The sequence below is a fragment of the Balaenoptera ricei genome, chromosome 4, assembly GCF_028023285.1.
Source record: "Balaenoptera ricei isolate mBalRic1 chromosome 4, mBalRic1.hap2, whole genome shotgun sequence".
Classification (NCBI taxonomy): domain Eukaryota; kingdom Metazoa; phylum Chordata; class Mammalia; order Artiodactyla; family Balaenopteridae; genus Balaenoptera; species Balaenoptera ricei.
Window position 1 is genome coordinate 135,563,935 of NC_082642.1, and position 9,224 is coordinate 135,573,158.

A 9,224-nucleotide genomic window follows, 5' to 3' on the forward strand; every position below is an offset into this window, starting at 1 on the left:
CACTTCACGAAGGAAAGAACAATTTTCTGCTCCCATCATAGGAAAGAAGTAATCTCAGAATAAAGGACAGTTCTATTAATTGAAGAAATCATGTCCTGCCAAACAGCTTACTGCACTGACTTTACATTTGTCATTTTCCATTCACAGGTGGAAATGTCTGAGCCAGTCTTTAGGAGTTGTGCCCTGGGTGACCCAGCTTCTGACTGTGTGGGAGAACAGCCCCACTGTCACTCCTAAGAGAAGTCTCCCCAAATACTTTTCCCTGATAAGAGAATGTGGGAAAGTAATGAGGTGTCAAGACTTACTGTCCTTTTTTCCTTTCCACAAACAGTACCTAGAGAATTGTAGAGTTGTTTATGAGCCATGTGCATTCTGCCGTCTCTTCTCTTTGTTTTCAGATGGTCATAGAAATATCTTGTTGAAAAAGCACCTCACTGTTTCTTCTTAATGAAACCACACTTCCTTTATGTCCTTTCAGCTCAGTTCTGCTGTTCATGCAGAGGCGGAGGAAATTTTCCATTGCAAGTTTCTTAAAATTCATTATCCTTACAGAGTGTAAGAGCTGGAAGTTCCCCTAAAGATCACAATGTTCAAGTCTACTTTTGACAGGCGAGATAACAGAGGCTAAGAGAGGTGGAGTGGAGCCCAGGAGTGGCAGAGGAGGGTTAGACCCCAAGTTCCCGAATTTCAGTATAGCAATGGCCTTGCTCATTAAAACTTCCTCTTCTGCCTTCATCACTTTCATTTCAGTTGACTCTTTCCCCCAGAAGAGCCCTTCTCCTTTTACCTCTCCTTTTCTTTGCTTTGAAGTTACAGATCTGACACTCAGTGTTTAGCTATGCCTTGGCTTTCTTCCACGTTCTGTGTACGGATGGCCTCTCATAAACCTCCTTTTATCTAGGTTTCACATTTCCCCACTTTCCTCTGCTGAAGCTTGATACCAACTGACCTATAAGGGCTTGCCCTTCAAAACAGCCTTAGTCCACTCTTGCCTGTAGGACCAATTACCGAGAGGACAAGTGAAAATAATTGCTTGGAAATTATTGCTTAAATTAAAGCTACAGAATTCATTTTGTTTCCTACATACTATTTATAGGAACTTTTCAAATTTCTCATTTTCCACACACTTGAAATTTTATCTGTTGGGTAGGGTTTTGTGAATTTTTGAGCCACAAATTTATCTGAGTTTCAGATTCTGATTTATTTTCAGTAGTGCTCTCAGTTTAGTTTACTCCAATTGCAAAAATACTCCTTCTCTGTAGGTATTTACAGTAACAAACTCTGAATGCAAATTTAGAGAAATTCAATCAATGGTGAGTCATGGGTGCTAATCTCCACCTCATCTAAACAGTCCGGCAACCCTTCCACTTGTACCCAGGACTTTACTCATTTCTCAAGAAGCAGCTATTCATTCACCCCTTCGCTTGAGCTTCTGACCCCATCATCTTTTCCTTTTCTTTCATGGAGAACAGAAACAGCCAGGTAGGCACTTTCTCAACTTACCCTCCAATGAATCTCCTTCAAATACTTTCATCTGCAGTTTTACCTTCTCTCTAATATCAAAACCTGAGATGATCCTAGACCTCTTCAAAGACAATTCATTCTAGGTGTGCCACATTGTTCTGCCTCTTCAGTACTTTACTCCTTTGATTATTGCTGCCTCTCCATCTTTAGCCTTTCCACTAGATCTGTCTTCTCAGAATTTACTCATGTTTAAGTATTGATACTCCCCAACTTGAAACAAAACAAAAACCTTGGACCCACAATCCTGACTTCCTCAACTTTGTTTTATGGTTAGACTTTTTAGAGCCCATACCCCAAATCCACTATCCTACTTGCCCACACACACTTCAAATCATTATGATCTACTTTTGCTCCCATAGGTCCAGTAAAACTATTCTCATTGAATTCCTAGTTGCTAAATCCAGTGGACCTTTTTCAATCCTTATTTAATTGCTGGGCAGAATCCTTTTCAGTTGGCCAATATAGCTCTGTTGGCTTTTATATCTCTTAGACCCAAAGCCTACAGGGTTTGTTAAGAGTTCCTGGAACACAATCTCAATCTGATGAAATAATTAAAATGGAAAATAGGTGGGAACCAAATGGTGAAGGCTTTTAATGCTGAGCTGTGAGGATTGATTTTTATTCAGTGGTAATCTGTAAGAGTCTGAGGAAGGAAGTACAATAGTAATATCACATCGTTTGGGAAGTGAACGCTGGGGCAGTGGATGGTTTGGAGCAGCGGTTTGCAAAGTGCTGTGCAGGGCAGCAGGGCCAGCATCACCTGGGCATTCGTTAGATGAAATTCTTGGGTCCCACCCTGATCTACTGATTCAGAGGCTTTGGATGTGCAGCCACGTGACGTATGTGTCATGAAGCTCAAAGTTAGAGAACTACTGGTTTGGAGGAGAAACAGAGACAGAATAAGTACTAGTCATCAAAGGCCTAAAATAGAGTCACAGAAATGTTGTGGAGAGTGGGGTATGTGAAGAGAATGTGCAGTATTCAGTCACTGGATGAGGGCCTTAGGCATTTTTTTTTTGTAGCTACTGACAGAGAGAACATGCAGTCCTGGTGCTGCCTCTGAAGTCTTATTCGCTCCTTCATTCAACATATGCTTACTGTGTTGGGGTCATTTAGTATGACCAGGGAGAACACAGGCCAAGCTCAGAGCTAAAGTTATGACCATCACTGGTTTGTATTAGATCACTTCCTGCAAGATGCTGGTAGATACAAACTGTGAGCACTTAACAGTTAATTCGTGGAGGACAGAGAAAAGTGCTCCAAAGTCACCCCACCTATGAACAATGAACACTTTTAACAGGAAAACAGACATCTACATTACACGATTTAATTTCTCTTTAGAACCTTTGCATCAGTTTCAGCTGACCCAAGGCAGACCATGTGGTCCTGAGGGATAGTTCCGCTATGTGGTGGCTCTCAGCAGTTCACTTTTAGAAACCAGTTCTGTAAGATCTCAGAGCGGGAGAGCACTGAAATGAGGTGTCACAGGGTTCTCAGTTGCAAGCCAGAGAAGGCAACTGGTTGATTTAGGCGGAAAAGGAATTTATTCAATGGGTAGAGATTGCCCAGGAAGCTTGGAAACCAGGCAGCGACAAAGGTGATTCTTCAGCTACTAGGTTCATGGCCAAATTCTCAGAGCAATGGCTACTCAACACCAGATGCTAGGAGCTTACCTGTTGTCCCCATTGGATATACCAGATGTTTCCCCTAGTGATAGTTAGACGCTGCTGCTCTCAGCGTGGATCCTCTCCTACCCAGTTTCTTTGCTTCGCCAATTAGGGTGCAGTGTCCCAGTTGCAAGGGAGGTTGGGTGAAGTTTTTGCTTCCACAGGTAAAAGTGGTCTGTGCCATTTGAACACTGGAATGGGATTCAGATGCAGAGCACATGCCGCCCCTCCCCCCCCAAAGAAAAATCCACTGATGTAAACTTGCAAGTCGTGTGGAACTTTAGAAGGGATCTAAGACATCATCTAGATCAGATTCCAAAGATAAAACCTTTTAAAACCTTTTAATTAATAATTTAGAACACCAATATATAAATGATTTAAAAGGCGTTCTGCCTGCAGCTCCCCCTCCTTTCTATTCATCATACTCACACCTACTTACCAGTCTCTAAGACACCTACAGAGAATTCTGGGTCCTATAATGACATTTAAAAATGAGGGCGAACCAATCATTTTACAAGTACTTTGAAAATTCTTAAGGAGGCTCAGAACCTGTGCAGGAACAAATATGATGAAGCAGAAGACTTACATTTTACCAACTGTTGGCTCTAGCTTAGTGAATTCAGGCTTAGAAAAGTTTAAGTGATTAATTTCCCTTAACGTCACAAAGCAGTTAAAGCTAAATAGGAGAACAGCTTCATTTGTGGTCTGGTGCTCTTTCCAGTACTTTCTCCAAACCAGACTCTCTTGATCTTCATTGCCTCTTCTGGAGAACAAAGTGGTCTCAGACTGTTAGACTTTGAAGAGACCTTCAAGGACGAGCAATATTCTTTGCAACCCATTAAATGTTTCAATTCTCAAACATCCCTTATTTTGTAATCTCCCTCTTATCTCTTGAACAACTGTTTCCTAGTTTCAAATTATTACCACAAGGTATATAAATTACTTTAAAAATCATTTGTGGGAAAAATGATAATTAAAAAAAATTCAGATTCATAGTGCTAACCATGAGTAATTTTGAATACTTTATTATTTTAATACCCTTTTAAAAGCCAACTTAAAAATATTCACAACAGCTTTATTCATATAACCTTAAACTGGAAACAACTCAAAAGTCCATCAACAGGATGAATGGATAAACAAATTATAATACACACAAAAGACTAGTCAGCTAGAAAAGAGGGAATGAACTACTGAAGCTTGCATTAATATAGATGAATTTCAGAGCAGCCGGCTGAGTGAAAAAAGCCAGAAGCAAATGAGCACATCCTGTGGAATAACATTTATGTCAAGTTCTAAGGCAGGCAAATGCAAATTACGGTGATAGAGATCAGAACAGTGGAAAGGAAATGGCGAGTGAAGAGATTAGAAAGGGGCCCAAAGAGGGGATGGTTACACAGTTGTATACACTTATTAAAACTCAAACAACCCACTTAAAATCTGTGTATTTATTGTATGTAAAGTACACTCCAAATTAAAAAGTTGTATAGACATCTAGAAAGCCACAGGAATCTTATTTTCTGCTTCTGAACTCTTGGGACAGAGGGAATATTAAGTATCAAAGAAAGATTCTCACAAAAAAATTAAGAAATTGTTAGATAACAATTCTAAGTATAGACTCCCTAATCGTGAAAAACAAAACTTTTCATTTAGGTCAATAATTTAAAGAAAATATACGGACACAAAAATATCCACTGAAGCTAGCAGATAATAAAATATTTATTTTATTGTTGTAAAATTAAAAATAGTAGACAAGCATATGTAGTTACAGTTCCAAAGCAGAGCAATACAAATATATAAATTATTGCAGTTTTAAAAGGAAAATATAACAGCCAAGTAATGTCTAAATAAACTTTTTTGAAACCAACTTGGTTTTCATCACTGCAGCTTCATTTTCTTTTCTCAAAGGTCTTAGACAATTTTGTACAAATTTCTACTCAAGTTTAAAGCAAGATTAACACACACAAATTGTAAAAGTATGAATGGCATTTAACAGAAGTCACTACTGAACACTTTCTAAAATGCCTCTTTTGGAGGCAGTAGAATGGAAATAAACATTCTACACGTTTGAAAGAAGAAACACACATTTACTAAAATTCCCTTTGCTTTCTGTGCAGTTGAGGGAAGTTCAACTAACACTTTTTCTGAAGGGAGGGTGGAGGGCAATACTCATCTTCATGATTTTTAAATTTGTTTTTAATTTGGTAAGGTTAAAATTGTGGACTAATTCAACATCACTGAAATGCATTAGTAATCTGGATTATTTTAAACTAAAGAGAATAGGAAAAGCATATGTTACAAACTAGGTGCTCAAGAAATCTCAACGCTAGAGACTTGCTATGATATGGTTCATAGCAAGGTGACCAAGCTGCTTAATAGGTTAGACTACATTATCATAAGGGCAGTTATGAAAGGATGAAGTGAATGAAAATATTTAAGACGCTGGACGGAATGTTGTTATTCCAAGCACAGTATTACAGCCCTCCTCCAAGATACCTTTACTTGTGCCAGAGCCTTATTACCTTATTATTTTGGTAAATAAACTCTCTCCCACCCCACCACCACAGTCCTCAAATAATTATTTCCACCAACCTAAAGTTAAAAATGCAATTGAACACTGAAATGAAATCAATTATCTTTGCTTTACAGCCACATCTGAACAAAAGATTTTAAAAAAAATCTATTTGTAGAGTACTAAACTTTTTATTAAGTACTTAAAATTACTCACATATCTTACTTTAGCATAAAAATAACGCTACAAGAACTTTACACTGTACCATTTGAAAGTTTTTTATGTCACGTAACTTAATTTTATGGTCACTAACCTGAACCTCCTACTAAGCTACACAAATAATTTCTTTAAAACTTCCTACTGAAGTTCTGAGCATATACATTTTCTATTACATTTTACAACATTAATAACACTAGCAGATTTCTTCCAAAACAAAACAAAATAAAGCCAAAACTGGTAAACATTAACACACAGACATCCATCCCAAAATATTAAAAAAAAAAAAAAAAACGCAGCAAAAACTGACCGAAAGCCTCAACATTGTAAACACCTAGGTAAAAAAATATATAAACAAAAAAGAATGAACTTTAAACCATTTTCAGTGGTAAAGAATACAGTAAAATAAAAAACCCGAGAAATCTCAAGATGCTTGTCAAGATGCCAACAAAACAATATATTTTGACTATATTACTGAAATCACTTTCCAACATGAATTTATTTTAAAAATAATCCTCAAATGCATATAAAAATGGGCACTTTGTGGTGAAATGAACATATAATTTGAAAAACTAATAACATATCTCTGCTCCAACACTGTGTGTAAGCAACTACATAATGGAAAGAAACACTATCCTGCTGCCTGCATGCATCATCTATTATTGGTCTCTTAAGTGCATGCCTTTAAGAAAAAAAAAAAAAAGACTAATTTGGATACTAAATACTAGGATCAAAGGATAATAATTGCAAAGTAAATAGGTTTTTAGCTTAAATAAAAGGCTGTAAGCATTTTAAATCTTTAAAGAGAACAATCTTGTGTGGTCAAAATAACTTTAAACTTCAAACTGATTTTTTAAACTTAATTAAACTTGTCTAATTATGAAATCTAAAGTGAAAAAATATTAGTCTTATTTCACTCCCTTTAATTATATAAGCTGTGAAAATGTCAATAATGGCTGATTAGCAGTCTCTTTTTTACCATTTTTGAAACTAAAGGTATATGTGAGGTTTTCTTCTAAACTTCCTCAAAAAGTACTAACAACTCTGCAGAAAAATAGCCTAGTATGGTAACCAATATTTGCGGTATTTCATGTTCTCTGAAAACTCAACTCTATCCCTTATCCTTATTTTAGCATATACAATAATTGCATATTCAAGAAAACTAACATAGGAATATAAAATAAGTTGACCAAATATTTGGATAAACTGCTGTGCAAAATACTTTTGTCAAAAATTTTTTTTAACTAGGATACCCTTCCAAATTAAGTACTAGTGCGAGTACCAGCACTGCAGGTATTTTTTAAGAGCACCTTGCCTTTGAAGGGCTTAAGTAGAAATATCTAAATGGAATAAATTAGAGTCCTCAATTAAGACCTTCGTATATACGCTCCCATCCAATTGTGCCAAACTCATTAGTAACGCTATAAATTTGCCAGAAACTCTAAGAAATAAGCAAACACTTTCTTTGGATTAACACTGTTGTATTTGGGACTGCACCATATGGCTCATGTTCTGGCAACAAGCTACTACTTACATCAAAGGCAACACATCCCAAACTTTTACGACTGTCCCTAAGTGATCTAACTAGAACCACAAATGTGTACAAGCACCCTGGCTGGGAAGATTCTTAATGAATTATGCCAAAAAAGAGTAAAGTCAAATTTGAAAATCTGACCGTAACAACGAAGCACTGAGATACTTATCAGCTTCATCAGGAAATGTCTTTATCCAGCTTATAATTTATAGAGATTTTGATATTGCACCCATTCAATTAAAGCTTATCAAAACTAAGGCAATGCATCCCCACTCCCTGGATTTTAAATTCATTCTGGGTGACTCAACGGATTGAGAGAAATTGAAAACATCTTTCAAAAGCTCCCTCCGAGGGCTTCCCTGGTGGCGCAGTGGTTGAGAATCCGCCTGCCAATGCAGGGGACACGGGTTCAAGCCCTGGTCTGGGAAGATCCCACATGCCGCGGAGCGGCTGGGCCCGTGAGCCACAATTGCTGAGCCTGCGCGTCTGGAGCCTGTGCTCCGCAACAAGAGAGGCCGCGATAGCGAGAGGCCCGCGCACCGCGATGAAGAGTGGCCCCCGCTTGCCACAACTAGAGAAAGCCCTCGCACAGAAACGAAGACCCAACACAGCCATAAATAAAGTAAAAAAAAAAAAAAAAAAAAAAAAAGCTCCCTCCGAAAAGCAGTTATGTCATACTTCAATGAAAACAAAATCAGTGAGATATCAATTGATATCCTCAGGCAAATTTAACACATTTTAGCATTACAAAAAGTTGTTTTCTACTAGATTGAGGTGTTTCTTTGCTTAATCAAATACTCTTTGTGTTCAAGACTAAAATCTGACCCAAACCAGGGCAGGCTGCCAAATTTAAGGCAGAAGTTATTCATAGCTTTATGCGTGAAACTGCCAAGTTAATGGGCTTTTCTGTGGATTCTTTCAAGCAAAGGATCCTACCTCATAAATACATTCTAAGTACCAGGTGAAAACAGAATTTAGAGCCCATTTTAATTCTGCATTGGTTTTAGCTTTTACTATATTATTTGAAAACTTATCTAGCTGTTTGAGACAAACTATTAGTTCGGAACTCTTTGGAAACACGATAGGCAAAAAGAGTATCCTCTCAAAAACGGACTTTTTTTGAATTAGAGTTCTGTTTTTCTGTGACTAGCAATCTTCTCTTTTCCTTTAGATTCTAAAGTTTAGAAAATGCTTTCTTTGGGCACTACTTTCAGTGATGTTGATAACAGAATTTGGACAGTTGAAGGATTCTTGAACTTTTATCTGAAGTGGCACACAAAATGATTTTAATTTTTTTCAAAGATAGGACAACAATTTCATGGCATATTATATTTGAAGATAGACATTACATTTGACTTGGAAGTGACACTTGACTTAAATTCTGTCCAAATCTAACACATCAAAGTCATTACAATGAAAGTAATACTGACGTAGAATAGGCTTTTACTTCTATGGAGACAAGCTGACATACAGAAACTAGATTAGCATTTTCTTCTTGAACTCATAACTGTTTTTGTTAGAAAAAAATAATGTCTTTTATTTTCCTGTATACTTGCTTTAAAAAGTTATTAATTCCTCTTTCATAAGAGTTATTAGAAGTCAAAACAATTCAACTAGATAGATTTCTATGCCAAAATACATTTATCTTTGGAAAATAAGATAACAGCTGTAAAAACATTATTAAGAGAATAAAATGCAGTGATCTGAAATATGGGTAACATTCACACATGAAAGTGTAAATATACAGAGCCATTCAAATACACATTTATAAACA